Source organism: Pezoporus flaviventris, unplaced genomic scaffold (genome assembly GCF_033815535.1).
Source record: "Pezoporus flaviventris isolate CSIRO_AGI_PZ_B2104156 unplaced genomic scaffold, CSIRO_AGI_Pfla_v1 ptg000007l, whole genome shotgun sequence".
NCBI classification, from domain to species: domain Eukaryota; kingdom Metazoa; phylum Chordata; class Aves; order Psittaciformes; family Psittacidae; genus Pezoporus; species Pezoporus flaviventris.
In genome coordinates this window covers 54,475,267-54,492,746 of record NW_026892555.1, presented here as the reverse complement: position 1 = coordinate 54,492,746, position 17,480 = coordinate 54,475,267, and the positions used below count along the sequence as shown (strand labels likewise).

Here is a 17,480-nt window from a genome sequence, read left to right as displayed (position 1 = left end):
TACAAATCATGCAATTAGTGTTCTTTAAGTTTCAAACAGAATTTTGGAGTGTAAGTCAAAGAGATAAATATATTTTGGTTTAAAGTCTATTTTTAGTGACTGAAGACTTTTTTCCAACATAAAGTTGTTGTGGCAGCAAAGACAGATATTGAATTTTAAAACCCCAAAGCCAGGTCTGGACTACGAAATGGAACTACTGAGCTTGCCATGTCCCGATTGGAAGTCCCTGGGACAGTTTGCTTTCATAAAATAATAAGCTTCACAGACAGTAAAAGGACTTTGAATCAGTCATGACTTTCTAACATGCCACAACAAAGAATTCAAAAACCACAATACCAGAGCCAAAACTCAAATACTCCCATGGAAGTCAAACGCCTTGGGTAAGGAATCATCTAGCCAATATGGAAGGACGTTACAAAGCAGTTTGTAATTTACAAAATCCTAGTGAGAAAATTTTGAATTGTCCCTGTCAAAATAATACAAAACTCACAAAGCTTCAAAGCAGAAGAGTTTTCTACAGCAAAACATCCTGGAGCAGTCCAGAGCATATGGCAAGAAATTAACATCACAATAAGTCAGTGGAGTTACTCACCTCTGCCAGAGAAACGATATTTAGAAAGAGACAGCCATGAAACTAAGAATGCCAAGGCATGGCTAGAACAAGGAGAGGAAAAAATAACATTTACCAGAATTCATAGATAAATAGAAGAATTTCCTCTCGTGGAACACTAAGAAAACAGGAATTTCAAGGTATATGGAATATGGACCCAACCATACATATTCAAGTGGGTTTAGGCTTACAGATAAAACTATAAGAAAGGGACAATAAACCAGAAAGCCTCTGTAAACTCAGCAAAGAAAATATCTTAAATGAGAAGAAAGATACTGAGATGAAAAATTTTCAAACCTATGTATTTATTACAAAGAATTTTTATCTATAAAATGTGAGTTCAGAAGGGAGTTCAGCTGTAATCACATATTTTATTTTAATGAGAAGTTTTTCCTTTCCATCAAAAGCAGAACAAATGTAAAGGTGCACAGCAAGAAATGACAGTTAGACCTGGGGGAGGGAGGGAAGAAAAAAATGTACAATATGAAAGACAAGGCAAAACAAAAGACCTACAGTACCATAAAACCCTGTGTACACATTTGATGAGGTTCAAAATGGTAACAAATAATGGACAGAAAATTGTAATTTAGGCAGCCCTGATATTAAATCTGAAACACAGAAAATATGTACTGAATGTGCCTTCCCTCAAATTTCTATTTTCCGTCTGCTTCCCTAAACCAGACACAGTTAAGAGACCTAAGTAGCCTCCACCATGGTAGCAGTCACTGCAACTTTTAAGGAAGTCCACTCTAACTCTACAGATGCAAAATCTCCATGTTCTCTTCAAATCTAAATTTCAACAAATGCGTACAATAAAAAATTAACCTCATAACGCCTACACATGAAGAAGTGATCATTAAAAAGAAAGTACTATACATTTAGAGGAACAATCAAGGCAAGGGTCATGTCGAAATCGAAAATTCATCAGTAAAACATATCACTGAAATCCTGTATAAAGTCTTTTGCAAAGGACTCCTTGTCTTGTGGAGACACTGGCAGTTAGGGCTGGGAAAGCGACAAATGTGAGAGCCCAGGCTGGGAGTGGACATGGCCATGGCTACAGCAGGCCTCAGATGAGGCCACCAGCTTCTGCTTTCTTCTACCACACCAGTGTGATATCTCAGGGTAGTCCTGAGCCAAGCGTGGCTTGCCTTGGAATAAGAATGCTGACATGGACCTGGCTACATTCAGCTCTCATCTGTCTACCCTCACCTACATTAGAGTCTCAGGAACTACTTGATGTCAGCCTTCCTCGCAGCATCCCCAGGCCCAGGGAATAGAGAAGCGGGAATAATCACTCACAGACTCTAGGACCCAGAGCCCAGCTCTCACCCCTGCACTTCCAGTACTTTGCTTTGGACCTGGGCTTCTACCTGGCCACAAAAAACTGACCCCCAGGCTATGCCAAGGGGAGAGAGGCCAGAGGCAAGGGCATTGGAGAAGGCACCCTTCCCTCCCTCATCCCAGCCATCCAGCCTGTCTGATGGGTTTCCTCACTGCCCTGTATGTGCTACAGCCTCAAGAAATGGCTGGGAGTGCTGGAACTCTACTGCCATGGTCCCAGACCTACACCAGGAGCCCTCAGACTGCCTGTCTGGGGTACAAACTCTCACCAAACAGCTGGGTTCATTCCCTCCTTTCTATTACCTCAGTCTCACCCTCGACCTAAGACCCTAAAGGCACCTAAGATAAGATACAAAATTCATCCTACAAGCACACTTTTGATCCCCTTCCTCTTGGCTCTACTTCAAGGGAAGACCAAACTGTCCTCTAGTAGCCCAGATGCTACAGTACTTCCCAGGCTGTCCCGTCTTTCCAAGCACCATCCCCAAGCCTCCCCCCCGGTATTTACCTGCAAAATATGAAGCAGACAAGCAGACCTAGTTATGTAGGTTATGGACCACTGTGATTTTTTTTTCCCATGTAGCTTATTGAAAAAAAGAGTCAACGTTTAGACAGCAAATTTTGGGCCGGTGTTATTCCATGTCATTTTCTGCAGTTAGCGACATAGGGGCTCAGATTGCCATGAGATCCAAGCACTGTCCAGAATTGATTCCCACCTGATGTTACCAGGTATTCTTTGTCGCCTACCTGGTCTTACCTGTAGATATACTCAGAACAACATCCCAAAGCATTTGTTTATGTCATGTTGCCTGGGCAACACCTGAACATATAGTTTGAGGCTACCTCCTAATTGGCCATAAATTTGGCTTGCATTTTACTAGTTGTGCAGTCTCCAAGGAAATGTTTTTCTCTTTCACATACTAATGTCTCCGTGTATTTCCCTATGTTGATTTTTGGAGAGATTCTTTAAGCCATGATTTGTGAAACCTTCAATGTATTTTACTGAAGTAACTTTTGAAACTCTACGCTGATATATTAATGTATAACAGTGAATACTTTTCTCAGATTTTGGGACTTCCCTTCATCTGCCCGGCTTTAAATTACAAGTAGTTAGGAGGCAGAACTGTACCTTGGTTTTGGGAGAAATAAGTTCATCTTGTATCCTACCAGAAGCTAATAAGCCTGGAATGAAAATCCAGTCTCGTGGAACTCACAGGCAACACTACAATTGATGTCTTATTTGGTAGGGCCCACAGAACTTCACATGCCTGTGGCAAAGAAACGCTTCCTAGTCACTTGCTGCAAAACTGAAGAAGAAAATCTCCTCCCCTGTTTCTGTTAGTTTGAACAGAACTTCATGTTCAGGAACAAAGTGAACAAATCTGATAAAAGCACCTAAGGGAATTAATTCCACTGGAACAGTCAGTACACCAGTGAGGGACAGACTTGCAGAGCAGTTTGATTCTGTTCACAAAATAGCAAGACTAACATAGTTTATTTGGGAGGTAAAAATAGCTTAGAGTTTATTTATGTGAGAAAAATCTTATTTACATGAATTATGGTCCTGGCAAGACTTTTGGACTTGGTTTACCATTGGAGGCTTGGTACTTCCAGTACTTTTGCTTCAGTACTAAACATCTGTATTTCAAGCCAATATTTTCTTTAAAAAATATTTTTGAGTCGCAACTGAACTAAACTCTTCAAACAATACATTTATTCAAACAAAATTTTTCCCCGAGTAGGCACAGGGTCTGCTTTTTAATTCTCTCAAGGTAATTACAGCAGATAGCCGTCTATGAAGATACTACGCGTTCATCATTTGATAGCACTTTGATACAGCTTCATTTGAAGTGTCACTTTTACAAAAGACACAATGTCATTGTAAGCTTCTGATTCATATGAGCTTCTAATTCAAAGAGGATGACTTACAATACAATTCTGAAGAAATTAATGTAACCATTTAGAAAGAACTTCTCATGTCCTCTTGACAGCAGTTTTCCTGTGTCTGCAAATCCCTTTAAATTACTGCTGTAACGCAAATATCACACTATTAAACTGGCACAGATAGTCTAATAAGGGACTATTAGTTATCAAGCAATTCTGGATAACCCAGCAGAGTATGAGTTATCCAGAATTACTAACTTGAAGTATTGTGTGCAGTTCTGGTGTCCTCAACATAAAAAGGGCATGGAACTGTCCAGAGGAGGGCCACGAGGATGATCAGGGGACTGGAGCACCTCCTGTATGAAGACAGGCTGAGAAAGTTGGGGCTGTTCAGCCTGGAGAAGAGAAGGTTGTGTGGAGACCTCATGGCAGCCTTCCAGTATCTGAAGGGAGCCTATTAAGGACACTGGGGAGAAAATATTCATTAGGGACTGCAGTGACAGGACAAGGGGTAATGGGTTAAAACTTAAACAGGGGAAGTTTAGATTGGATATAAGGAGGAAGTTCTTTACTGTAAGGGTGGTGAGGCACTGGAATGGGTTGCCCAAGGAAGTTGTGAATGCTCCATCCCTGGCAGTGTTCAGGGCCAGGTTGGACAGAGCCTTGGGTGACATGGTTTAGTATGAGGTTTTCCTGCCCATGGCAGGGGGGTTGGAGCTAGATGATCTTAAGGTCCTTTCCAACCCTAACTATTCTATGGTTCTATGGTTCTATAAACGCCTAAGTAAAATCTTTATTGTTTTCCATATTTTTTTTTTACATTAAGACCATGAGATGAGTTTGTTACTCCACATTCCATTGCTTCAGCAGCATATTACATTTAGTACAACTTCAGTCCTTCAACAGTTACACCTGAACATCGTATGAATGAACTGAATAAAGGTAGAGCTAGTAAAAAAACATTTGCTAACAAGACGTTAGGTCCACTAGCAACTTCGCACCCTCTGACAACCTGAATAAGGAGGAAAAAGATGGAGCATGTGGCCTGGGCAGACACTTGTATTGACAATTCAGCTGCAGTGAGTCTGGTGCATGATTTATGTGGATACCCAAACAGCCCCTTTGTCAGTGTTGCTGTATAAAAAGGTTTCCAGAAGAAAAAGACAGGCTGCACTTCATCACGGATCAGCAACTTGTTTCAGTGTCATGTCCATGAAACGCTGCCATGTCTGACTGCCCCTGCCCATCCCAGAGGTTCTCATGACTCTGCTCATGGCCCAGAACCCCATTTTAGCCCCCAGAACCATCAGCCCCTGCTTCAGTGATGCTGTTCATGGGTCAGTCTCCAGATGCCTACAGCCCTGCCCTGCCCTCCTTCAGGGCCGGGGCTGCCCTGCTCCTGTCTGGGGTGGTGGGGTGAGCCCTGACTGCCAGGCTCTGCCCTGGTGAACTCTGGAAGAGCCCCCTGGCCACTGGCCCCACAGTGCCCAACATTAAGCTGTTGTTTAAATACAGGCAGTCAAGAGCCACTTTCACAGAGTGTGAAACCACACAGGAGTCCTTGAGGCACAGCATGAGAGCATAAAGCTCTGCAGGAAGCCTTGGTGTCAGCATAACATCAGGTAGTTTAATACAGTCTCTAAAGTCAGGAGGAAATATCTTTAGTCATTTAAAATCCTATCACATGTAAGTTATTCTGGCTAATTGTTCCTTCCTCACAATTTGAATTTGGTCTCAGTATTTGGTGGTATTGAAAGTTTAGGGTAGATGTCTCCCAATTCAAAACTAGCTTCCCAATCCCAGAGACTCCAGCCGATACTCTCTTTCAAAACTAATTGATATTACCCACCATTCTAAATATGCGTTTGAGCTTTCACTTGAATTTTAAAGAATGATTTACAGAGTCTGATTCACTGATGTATCATTTCAGTCTTATAGTCTTACATTTTCGTTTACTTGAGAAATTAAACCACAGCCAACCAATTTGGGTAATCATATCATTCAGTATGACAGCTAAATCTGTCTTAACTGCCAGTCTGTGCAATGAGGAAGCAGGAGGAGAGAAAAAAGTGCTTAAGCCCAGCACAGAGTGGTCCATGTCAGAGGGCAAGCCAAGAGGAACTGTTGGAGGCCTCAGGTCTCTTGTCTGTGCTTAGCTAGCTCTCAGATCACAACAGACCCTTGAAAAAAAGGGGAATTTGGATAAAAGACAGCTGCTGGCTCCTGGATGAGCAGGCAGATGAAAGAAGCAGCAAGCAAGAGCTGGCTGCTTAATGAGGGTTTAAGATTGGCAGCATTTCCTACCAGAGTTGCTGGGGAGCTGGCACTAGGGGTTGTTAGAAGTCTGGGAACAGACCCAAGGAAAAGGGTCGCTGAAGTATAGTGATTTTTTTAAAATAACGGTGTTAAATGAACTAAATCAATTGTTCAGACTTTCTCTATACATAGGGATCTTCACTAAAGGCTTTGTCTGCATAGCTCAGGGGCATTGAGGGCATGAGAAGGGTCATCGAGCAGAGGGGTCCCTGAGCTCCCAGGCTGGAAATGTTGCCAGAGAAGCCACAGTTAGGCTAGGAGGGAATGGAGCAGGGAAGACAAAAGTAATTTCTTGGATTGGGTAGTACAGCATGGAAGCAAACAGAACAGAGAAGGAAACAGGTGGAGAGGCCATACTCAAGCTGCTGGAAAGAAGTATGCAGACCTGAGAGAGAAGCAGAAATGGAGAAAGTAATATCCAGGGTCAGACAAAGCAGGGAATGCTGAGAAAGGAGTGAAAGGAGCAGAGATGTCCAAAACAAAACTTTTGTTTTCTATGTACAATAACAACTAATAATTGATCTTTTTTCTGTGCACTGCATTTTCTGTTCAATGTTGATACATCAGGTGCAAGTGCCCAGGTGCTGGCAGTGCTGGCAGCTGCAGAGGTGGCCTTTGGGAGGAGAGGCTGGGACTATACCATACCAAGCACAGCCCATTCCAACCATCTCCAGCGGACCCAGCACAGGCACAGCTGAGCCCCTCAGAGAGACGGTGGCACCTCTGAAAATGTGCTCAAGAAAGGGTAAAAATGCTGTGCAGCAGCTGTGAGAGTGGGGGAATATGTGAGAGAAACAGCCTTGCAGGTGCCAAGGTGGGAGAAGAAGGATGGTGAGGAGATGCTACAGGCACTGGAGCAGAGACTCCCCTGCAGCCTGTGGAGACAACCATGGTGAAGCAGGTATTCCCCTGCAGCCTTTAGAGATGATTATGCTGGAGCAGCTATTCACACTGCAGTCCGTGAAGGACCCCATGCTGGAGCAGGTGGATATTTCCAGAAGGAATTGCAAGCTGTGGAGAGCCCATGCTAGGCCATGTTTAGCCTGAAGAGCTGCAGCCCATGGGGAACACCCATGCTGGAGCAGAAAAAGAGTATGAGGAGGAAGAAGCTCAGAGAGGAGCTGCTACAGACTGATGGAAACTCCCATTCCCCATCCTGCTACAGGACTGAGGAGAACACAGATGAGTCATGAAGGGAAAAATTAAGTTGAGCCTGGGAAGAATGGGAGGGGAAAATTCTTTTCAGTTCTGTCTTTGATTCTCACCATCCCACTCTGTTTTAATTGGCAATAAATGACTTTTCCCCAGGTCAAGTCTGTTTTGCCTGTGGCAGTAACAGATGAGAAATCTACTTGGCTGGATTTTGACTCAAAAGGTTTTTCCTTATCATCTCCCCTGTCCTGTAGAGGAGGAATAGAGAGAGAGCAGCTGGATGGACATCTGGCAGACAGCTGTGGTCAGCCCATCACAATCAATTAATTCTACAGATAAACATTAACAGTTCTAGTCCAGAGATCAGGTGCAGTAGGACCCCAAGGATAGACAAACCACAGGTGAAGGAAATGGCTTGCAGTAGACTAGTTTAGTGAACTTGCACCAGCTTTCTTAGATATCCCAACCTGAAGCATCCTTAAGTGCTCTTACACTGATAGGAAAATGCTGTCTATGTGCAATGACTCGATCTAACAAATAATGTTAAACAGATAATAATATTAAACTGAGTTCTGTGCATAGGCCTTGGACATCCTTTTACCTAAAAGCAGTAGGGTAAACTAAAAAAAAATCTCCTCTCATGCCAACCAATGAGAGTAAACTTTGCAGGTATACATGGCTTTCTGTGCTGAGCACCATCTGTCATCTTCCTGGCATCAGAAGGTGAAAACTGGGTGAAAATACCTCTGGCTGTTAGAATGCAATCTGAATTAAACAGAGAGGTAATAATAAAATTAGAACTTAGCACAATTGCCTTGATAGTGCCAAATAAAACTTGAACATTTGAGAATAATATTTTATATTTAAAATGCCAAGCAGTAGCTTTTTATAGCAGAATCATCCATGACAGCTGCTCAGGAGTGCTCTCAAAGTGATCCAGATATACACTGTTTATTTAGCTGTTATTTAGGCTCAAACCCTGTAATCCTTTTTGGAATCAATGTCTGTCTCATCATGAAAAAGGCAAGATTTTCTGACAGTACTCAAGCAAGATATAGAAAGGAGGCAGAACTGACATAGACTGTGAAGCAGTTATTTTAGTTTGACATATTAGTGCCAGAGCTACAGTACCACATGGCAAAAGAGCACTTGCATCAGAAATACCAATGAAGATGTGGCTAATAAGGAAAAATTCTTTTGAACACCATCAGCCTTTGCTGCTGCCAAAGAAGAAGGACAGCAGGGGTGGCAGCAGCTGGAAGGAATGTCTGGTTCCTAGAAGGAGCAGCAAAGCTGTGGCTATCTGATTCACACAGATCTCTTGCTGTAACTGCTCTCAATGTCATGCCACAAAGAAATTGAAATATTTATAGGTATCTTTGCAGACATATCGATAGATATACTGCTTTAGTATAGTTATATTGCTTTCTTTGTAAAAGTTCTCTCAGCTCAGTCACACAGGTTTTCAGTTTCAGTCCTGAATCCCTTTGATTAAGTGGTCAAAGAAGCCCTGAAGTGCAATTCCCATTTTATCTGTTTGGATATGTGTAAATAAAGTGAAACCATATGTCGTGGTTTAAACCCAGTCAGGTAATTCGTTCGCTCACTTCCCCCCCTTTCTTGCCCTCCCCCTGCTCTCGGAGGGACAGAGAGGAGAATCAAAAGAATGCAACTCCCACGGGTTGAGATAAGAACAGTTTAGTAACTAAGGTATAACACAAATCACTACTGCTACCACCAATGATAATAATGATAAAGGAAATAACAAGGGAACAGAATACAACACCTCACCACCCGCTGACCGATAACTCGCCCCCCAAGCCCGACCAAGCTCTGACCGATACCTCCTCCAACCCTGCAGTCTCCCAGCCCTTCCGGCTAACTCCCAGTTACATCCTGGGCATGACGTGCTGTGGTATGGAATACCTCTTTGGTCAGTTTGGGTCAGGTGTCCTGCCTCTGCTTCTTCCTGGCTTCCCCTCCTCCCTGGCAGAGCATGAGGCTCACAAAGTCCTTGGCCAAACCAAAACATCCTTGTTATCAGCTCTGTTCCCGAGCTGAAAGTCAAAACACTGCACTGCACCAGCTACCAAGAAGGAGAAACATGACTGCTACTGCTGAACCCAGGACACCATATCTCATGGAAGGAATTCAAAGCAGGTCCTGAAGAATCTATAACGTAAACAGGGGCTATTTTTGTGCTTGATGCCTTAATTAACTTATTTTTTATTTCTTTCCATATACATTTCCTAAAAAAATCAATTTTTTCTTAAATCAGCATCACAAAATTGCCTGCTGTAATCCTGTCCCTGTTAATGTATCATGTCTAGGGGTCAGTCATATTAGAGTCAGATTAAGTGTGGTGCTTCTGGCATTTCAAAAATAACCTGATAATTTAAATTTTAAAACATGGTGCACATTCATTTGAAATTCAGATGCTGAGGGTTCAAAAAATATTTCATGTATTATAACCGCAAAATGCTTTATTTCCATTCCATAACTAAGTACCTCACAGTATACCTTCCTCAGCTGATTGTCCTCCCAGCAACTAAGGCATGATCACAAAATTTAGCTTAAACAATTAAAATTACCTAATGTAATATGTATACTAAAATTCAGTAGTGTATTCAAATGTTTGGCTTCTTCTATTTGTAACAGAAAATGTGAATAAAAGGCAGTACTGTGAAAAAAAAAAGATTTTAGGACTAAATAAAATGAAGGACTTAGCTGGAATTTCATGCTTAAAACAGGAGCACATATAGCTGTTTCTGTTTCATTTGCAAGCAAATGCACACAAGCTGTGACACAAGAAACTCACAGGAAATGGGAGACCAAGATTCACATTCTTCTTACACAGAGAGAATTCAAAACCCTATCTATAGCCTTTCTAAAGCAACTGTTGGGACAAAGGGGTTTATATGGGTTAGAAAAAATCTGGTTGCTCTTCTTTGAAGATGTTCCTGCTGTTGAAACTGTGCAGTGAAGAAACCAGCATTCACTGGAGCAGGAGAAGAGAGAGGTGGATGGGTCAGAAGCACCCCAATGGGCCAAGGAGCTCTGGGACACAGGTACTCCTCTCTGTACTGCTGACACATCTCACTTCAGCAAAATGTAACAAGGTGATTCCCCAAAATTCTGAACTAGAAGCCCCTCAGATAATAGAGAGACCAGAATCCAGCCTCACATACTTCTGGAGGTGTGGTTTAAACATTAGTCTATGGCATGAAACTCACAGTCTTAAAACCAAAACGATGGCAGCGTTTTACAAGAATAGTATCTAGTACACAGCTCCCTCTAAAAGGAAGGGCATGATCAACTGCTCCTGAAAGAGATATTCAGTACGTTGTTTCATACCCCACAAGGTTATTTGAGTCACCTCCCTCATCACTGTGTTCAATATTTCTGACCCGGTTTTGAGACACCTGTTTGTATCCCCACCCCATCTGGGAAACTTACACCTAAGCAGGGCTCAGGATTCTTCTCCAGGCACTGCAGAAGCTGACAAAATAATGAAAACTAAAACAGTTTAAATTAGCTCTCCAGACTGTCTAATCTCCTATCTGCACAAGCAGTGGATGATAACAATTTCGCTCCACTGCCAACATGCTTTCTGCAAAATCAGAGCTCAAAAGCAGCTGTTTGGCCTTTTCAAACTGTGGACCATCCTGAAACGAGTTCATGGTTGTCATGAACCATCCTGAAAAGAGTATGAAAAAGGTAGTACATAGCTCCAGTTTTCAATTGCAAGCCCACCTGCAAAGCAAATCTCTGAAAAGTGAGAGCAATCCTGCTTCCTCTTGATTACAAGAAAGACCTGGTTTTGAACCAGTTGGAAAGTATATTTTTTAGCAAAAATTAGAATCCCTATATACTACACTAAGCCCGTAATGGAGAATTTCTCCCCTAAAGACGTCAAATGAATTTAAGTTCAATAAATGATCTCATATTGACTGCAGTTAGCTCTGTAAAAGCCCAGATTTTCAGTTTAAGGGTTTGGAAAATGTTCTCCTGAAATAATGTGATAGGAAATGAGAGAGAAACAAAAGGTCTTCTGAATTACGTCAGCCTGCTGTTCCAGCCCTTCTGGTTATATTGGTGACAAAGCCTCCCATAAGGAATATGCCTTACCAACTGCAGTGTTTTGAAACAAGTGGCTAGAATAAGTCAGAAATAGCATTCGGCAGTTCAAAAATGGATCTGTCCTTTTAATGATACGTTTACATCAGCATTCCTGGGTTATAAATAAAGCTATATGGAAATGAAGGTGTTTTTTTACATCAGTTTAATTTTTGTCACACTAATTTGAAGCTGAGCATATGTGTTCATCCATTGGTGAATCTCTTTAACAAATATCTTTGTTCAGGTCTGCTTTAGAAGTCCTGGAAAGGCATACTTGAGATGGTTTATGCACCTGACCAGTTACCAGCTTCTTCACACTCTCCAAAGCGCACAAACCTCTGCAGCAGAGCGTGGCAGCTGCTGGCAGGTAGGAAGCCAGTGTTACAGGATAGATGAAACAGAGCAATGAAGTTGCCTGCAAATGTAACCTGAAGAGAAAGAAAAGGCAAAGAAACTAGCAGCTTCTTTTACGAGTGTTTTCTAGCCACAGGAGAGATAGTGTCATAATTAAGGAGAAGAATGTCAGGCACCGTTGCACCCAAGACACTGCAGGTTGCAAAAGATTTCCTTGGCATGATATTCAAGAAGTAAGAAATGAGAAAAGACTAAAGAAAGAATATTAGCAATTAAATTTAAAACAGTGTATAAATCAGTAGTGGCAAAAAAAAAGTAATCTAATTCTAATATTTCTACTTAAAGCCTAGCAGTCTATGAATTACCTGAAGCGCACACGTTTGGCTTTTGAAGGATATTCTAGTACACATTTTAGCCTGCATTTTCTGTAATCCCTTTATCCATCAACACTAAAGACATTTTGCTGCCCTTTAAAAATCAGTTTTTCAAAAATCGAGTGCACTTTTTTAAGACCTATCTGTTCTTTGCTGCTAAATCTTCACATGACACACTCACCGCTTTTTTCAACCAGTTGCAAGATGAAGCTTTATTATTCCTCTCCTAGACTAGTTACCTCAGGGCATTTTTTCTGAATGACAATACTCAAGTTTATTACAATAATATTAGTTAAAGGGAAGATCCTCTGATTAAGTAATAGACGTACTTGAAAGTGGGGAGGACATATTTTGACCATGCAGAGGAAACATTCTTATCACAGGGGTAGAAGCTCCTTCATGCTTTCCTCCGTAACAGCCAAGGTGGGCGAGACTAATTGCAGGGAATAGCTACAAAACATTCTATCCCACCCTGTGTAGCTGAAGGACCTCAAGAGCTACGATCTCTGTGCTGTCAGCACACATACCCAACAGTAGGTCTTTGCAGCTGAGAAAATTGTTCTTTAAGTGAATTAGTACATTAAAACAAAAAGACAGAAACATGAGGAAGACTGAATCTGGAAATGGAGGCCAGAATGCATGCAGCCAGCTTCTATTTCTGAGGAGGAGTCTAAGGCAACAGGAGCTGAGCCACAGGCTGCTAGTCTGGGGAGGGAAGAAAACAACTGTGAGTCAAAACCAGACACAGTTCATCCCTGCAGGAAAGAAGGTAAAGGTAGAAAAAACTTTCCTACAATAAGCAGAGCAGTAAATTAATTAGTTTTACTACCTAGTAATGTAGGCTGACCTCTATTTGGCTCTTTATGGGATTTTGGCCCCTGATTAAATCATGGGGCTTTCTAATAAGTTTGTCCTAACTCTTGGGTTTGACTGTCTTGTTCTTAGCAAAGAGATTCAACAAGAGTAGTGGATTTACTGGCCAAATTTAACAGCCAGTACACTAACTTCCCTTAAGGAATACTATCATCCCTTTGCAAGAGAGCTGCTGTATCAAAACATAATGGTGAGAGTAAAGAACAGGTACTTGAAATAAATTTTCAAATATATGTTTCCATGGGATCAAATTAACCATAATACATGGAGGGCTGTACCCACACTTGAGCCAGTTTTGCTTCCTCTCCACTCCCTGGCCGCATCTTGCTGTTTACATTTCAAATGTCTGTGCATATGTTCAAGATTCAGATTCCTGTCCTCAGCTGACTTAAAGTAAGTTCATGTAATATGTTGGCCTAGTTTATAGACCATTTGACGAGAAGTGCATTACCAAAACCATAATTTCATATACTTGAAATACAATTGTACCCACCCCCAAGGCTGACAGGGCAACAGCTGAGAAAAGTAGTCTGAAACAGAGCTCTACAGATCCACCAGTAACTTTTGTTAGAGCAAACATCAGGAAGAAGACCCTTTTTTGAGACATGAGGAAACGATAAATTGGCAACTATCAGGACAAGAGAAAGAACTGACAAGGACCGCCTGTCTCTTATGCTGACAAGAGAAAGAACTGACAAGGACCGCCTGTCTCTTATGCTGATGCACGGCTTGGTTAAGTCTATCCTTAGCTTTGCAGCCCATGACCTTTGGATCTGTTTACAGATGCCTGATGTTCAGTACCTTTTTTGTTCTAGGAAAAATGTCTTTCCCAACTATAGCTCCCAGATGGTTGCACAAGCTTCCTATAAAAGAATTGAGCTATTACACCAGTATGGCTTCAGGTCCCTTACAGAGGTCGTAAATTGCTATGCTGCTGCAAGGAGAGGGACACACTTCCATATAGAATCTGATCTACCTAGACTGAAAACAAATCAAAAGAAATACTGGGTGACTCTTTGACATTTCACTTGTCATCTCATAGGTTTGTCTCCTTGAGACTGACTGAGTTTTTAAACTACACATTCTTGGCTGCCAGTAGTCTCTCTATATCTGTGACATGGGATGAAGTTTCACAGAACTGTTTACACATGTGGAAGATTAAGCATAGCTACCCAAAAGTTTTGATCAGGAGGTTAAGATGTGTTTCAGGAGCTGTTAACATTTATCATGTTAACATGTCACCATGTATCACTTGTCAGATGAATAAAGGATAGATAGATAGATGCATACATACATACATAAATACATACATACATACATAGGTAAATACATACATACATACATAATGTTACATCATTACTTTGCTATTTTGCCACTTAAGGAAACAAAGTTAGCCACTCAATAAAGCAGTACAAAAGCCTCAGAGACAGAAAGCTGACAGAAGCTGACTGGTAAGAAAAAAAAATACATTTTTGGGGGGAAGGACAACAGAAACAGCCCAAATAAGGAGGCAAATATTATCAAAGCACAAAGGACAATGATAATTTCTGCCTGAAAACAGGACATGTAGGGACGGTGGTTTCGAGGGGAGATAAGAACTTCAGATCTTTGTCTTGAGTATGAAATGGAGCAGAAACAAAATCAGAATTAGTGTTGCCATCTACAGCACTGATGAAGCTCAAAACCTTAACAGCTAAGGGAAGCCTCTAAAAAATCTGAAGAATAATTGATTCAAACACTTTGAAAAAATGAATGTGGAATTATAGTCAGAATCTTCTTACTAGTAATTATAGCTGCAGCTTTTATTTAGAGGGCCTCTGTAAATGTAATGGTTACATTAATGAAGACAGCTTTCATGTTAGCACCAAAGACAGAATTGCAAGCCAAGGAAAGGTCCAAACTTTCTCAAAGTGGAAGTATAAATCTATGTCTTATATTTTCCACTCATCTTGGTGCAGTTTTGTATTTACCAGAATGTAAGTGGCTTGCTATTTCTATCATCCCTTTTTCAGACGGGACAGATTCACAGTCAGTTATTGAAGGCCTGGTTTTTAGAAGCATTGGTTTCTCTGGATGCAAAAAGCAACTATTTTGCAGTGAAGGTAAGCATAGTATAATTTTATACATTCAGCCATAAAAGCACTTGTTGATTTGAAGCCAATGAAGTGACTACTGGAAGAAATCCCTAGAATATTTTGCATTCATGATTTGAGCTGACCTTTTAAAGCTCCACTGATAAAAATCTGGTATATCTTATAGAGGAAAAATTAAATAATTACAGTAATTAACCAAGGAACAGTAGTGGAATCTTCATTAAAGGGGGTAACGTATTCCCTTCTGAAAGATACACTCCAATCTGGTTTATGAACAGATATGTGACATCAGAAGATGTCACCTAGGGAAGCAGTTTTCTTTATTACTCACAGAAAGTTTTATTAAATCTACTTAAATCAAAGGTTATAACATAACAATTCTTCACTTCCTTTTTGCCATGTTGATTTAAGTAAAAAATATTACTCTATGTAGTCATGTCAGATTGAGTCTAAGTACTTACACCACAGTTATCACCATAGCAGCTATACTCACAGTATTTTTTCATTACTTTTCCAGTCACTGTAACTCCTGTTTTGACAGATAAAAATTAAAATTGCCAAAAAAAACACTTCACAGATGGATTGTCTTGTGTATAAATTTACATTTTCCCCAGTTAATTAAAATAGCATTGGAAGAAATAACATTTCTTGCAAAAAAAAAAAAATTCTACTGATTTTATTTTTAAAAGCTAATGGTAAAATTAAAATGTTTTGAACAGACAAGTCCATAACATGCAATTTCTTCAGGACTTAGAAAGCTATAAATATTACTTGAGGCAATAAATGGAAGTGGGAAAGAACATTTTGAAAATGTGAAGGCTTGGGGACAAAGGTCCTTTCCATCTCTAGTAGTTGCATAACTAAAGATTTTGAAAGAGCGTAGAAAAAACAAATTTAATTGTGCTGCCAAAAAAAAAGAGAAAAGGTTAAAATTGCAGAAAGCCAGAGTGAATAGTTACTAATTAGTCCCTTGCCGCTCCAGAGATAAATATGTGCATTTTAGGGCAACATGTTTCAGCTTCTTTTATTATTATTATAATTACAGTTAGTAATTGAGGATTCACAGATAGAGTTTTTTTGTAGGCAATAGAATAAATACATGCAGTGAGCTCAAGAGACATGATAGCAAAGGAAAAATAGTAAGCAGGCAGCTGGGAATGTCACATATTTCACTCTGAAGAGTGTTTGGCATGGTACACTGCTGCTGGCTGATGACCAGTCTCCTCATTAGAAGTTCTGTTTTGTTTAGACACAACAGCGTAAATAAAGATAACGCACTGTGCTTTCGGGTGTTTATTTGCATTCACATTTCTTGCCACTCTTGATGATCTTAAAAGAGCACATTCTTTTGGCACAACTGGGATTTCCATTTACAAACCTATGCTCCCACTTAGCAATCACTCCAGCACTGATGCCTGAAGTCATTCTTGAGCCATTGGGAACCTACATTTAAAGACCTGGCAAGATGTATGTTGTAACCCCAACGCAAACAGACACTACATCCCAACCAGCACCTCTTTCTCTGCCCCTTACCTGTGTGTTGCCAGTAGGATCTTCTCCCAGCTGGTGGCACAAGAATAAAATCAAGCTTCTTAACCTTCCCAAACACTTGCATTGTTTGTGAATGCCATTGCATAATGGAATTCACAAGTGGAGAATAAGCACAGTGATTCAAGGTTATACTGGCTACTGAGTCAGGGGGTGCTGACTGTAGCCTGATAGCAACTGCGGATAAACTCATGAAACTACTTGGCTCACTGAGACAAACAGCACCAGGAGGACCTAGAAAAAAAATCTTTGACCTGCTCTATGTAGAAAAATCATGAAAGGAACGTAAATCTGACAAAGGAAGGTTGGTAGCAAAAGGGTAGAAGCCATTACGCTGCAATCAGAAATGATACAAACAAGAATAATCCAGGGAACTGCATAGAATCATAGAATCATAGAATAGCTAGGGTTGGAAAGGACGTAAAGATCATCTGGTTCTAGCCCCCCTGCCATGGGCAGGGATACCTCACACTAAACCACGTCACCCAAGGCTTTGTCCAGCCTGGCCTTGAGCACCGCCAGGGATGGAGCATTCACAACTTCCTTGGGCAACCCATTCCAGTGCCTCATCACCCTTACAGTAAAGAACTTCTTCCTTATATCCAATCTAAACTTCCCCTGTTTAAGTTTTAACCCATCACCCCTTGTCCTGTCACTGCAGTCCCTAATGAATATTTTCTCCCCAGTGTCCTTAATAGGCCCCCTTCAGATACTGGAAGGCTGCTATGAGGTCTCCATTCAGCCTTCTCTTCTCCAGGCTGAACAGCCCCAACTTAATCAGCCTGTCTTCATACAGGAGGTGCCCCAGTCCCC

At 41.1% G+C, this 17,480-nt stretch overlaps 1 protein-coding gene across 1 annotated transcript in view; it reads right to left on the bottom strand.

Annotated features, from left to right (window-relative positions):
- RNMT (RNA guanine-7 methyltransferase) overlaps positions 1 to 17,480 on the bottom strand; it is a 131,429-nt gene that overhangs the window by 36,167 nt on the left and 77,782 nt on the right. The window lies entirely within an intron of this gene.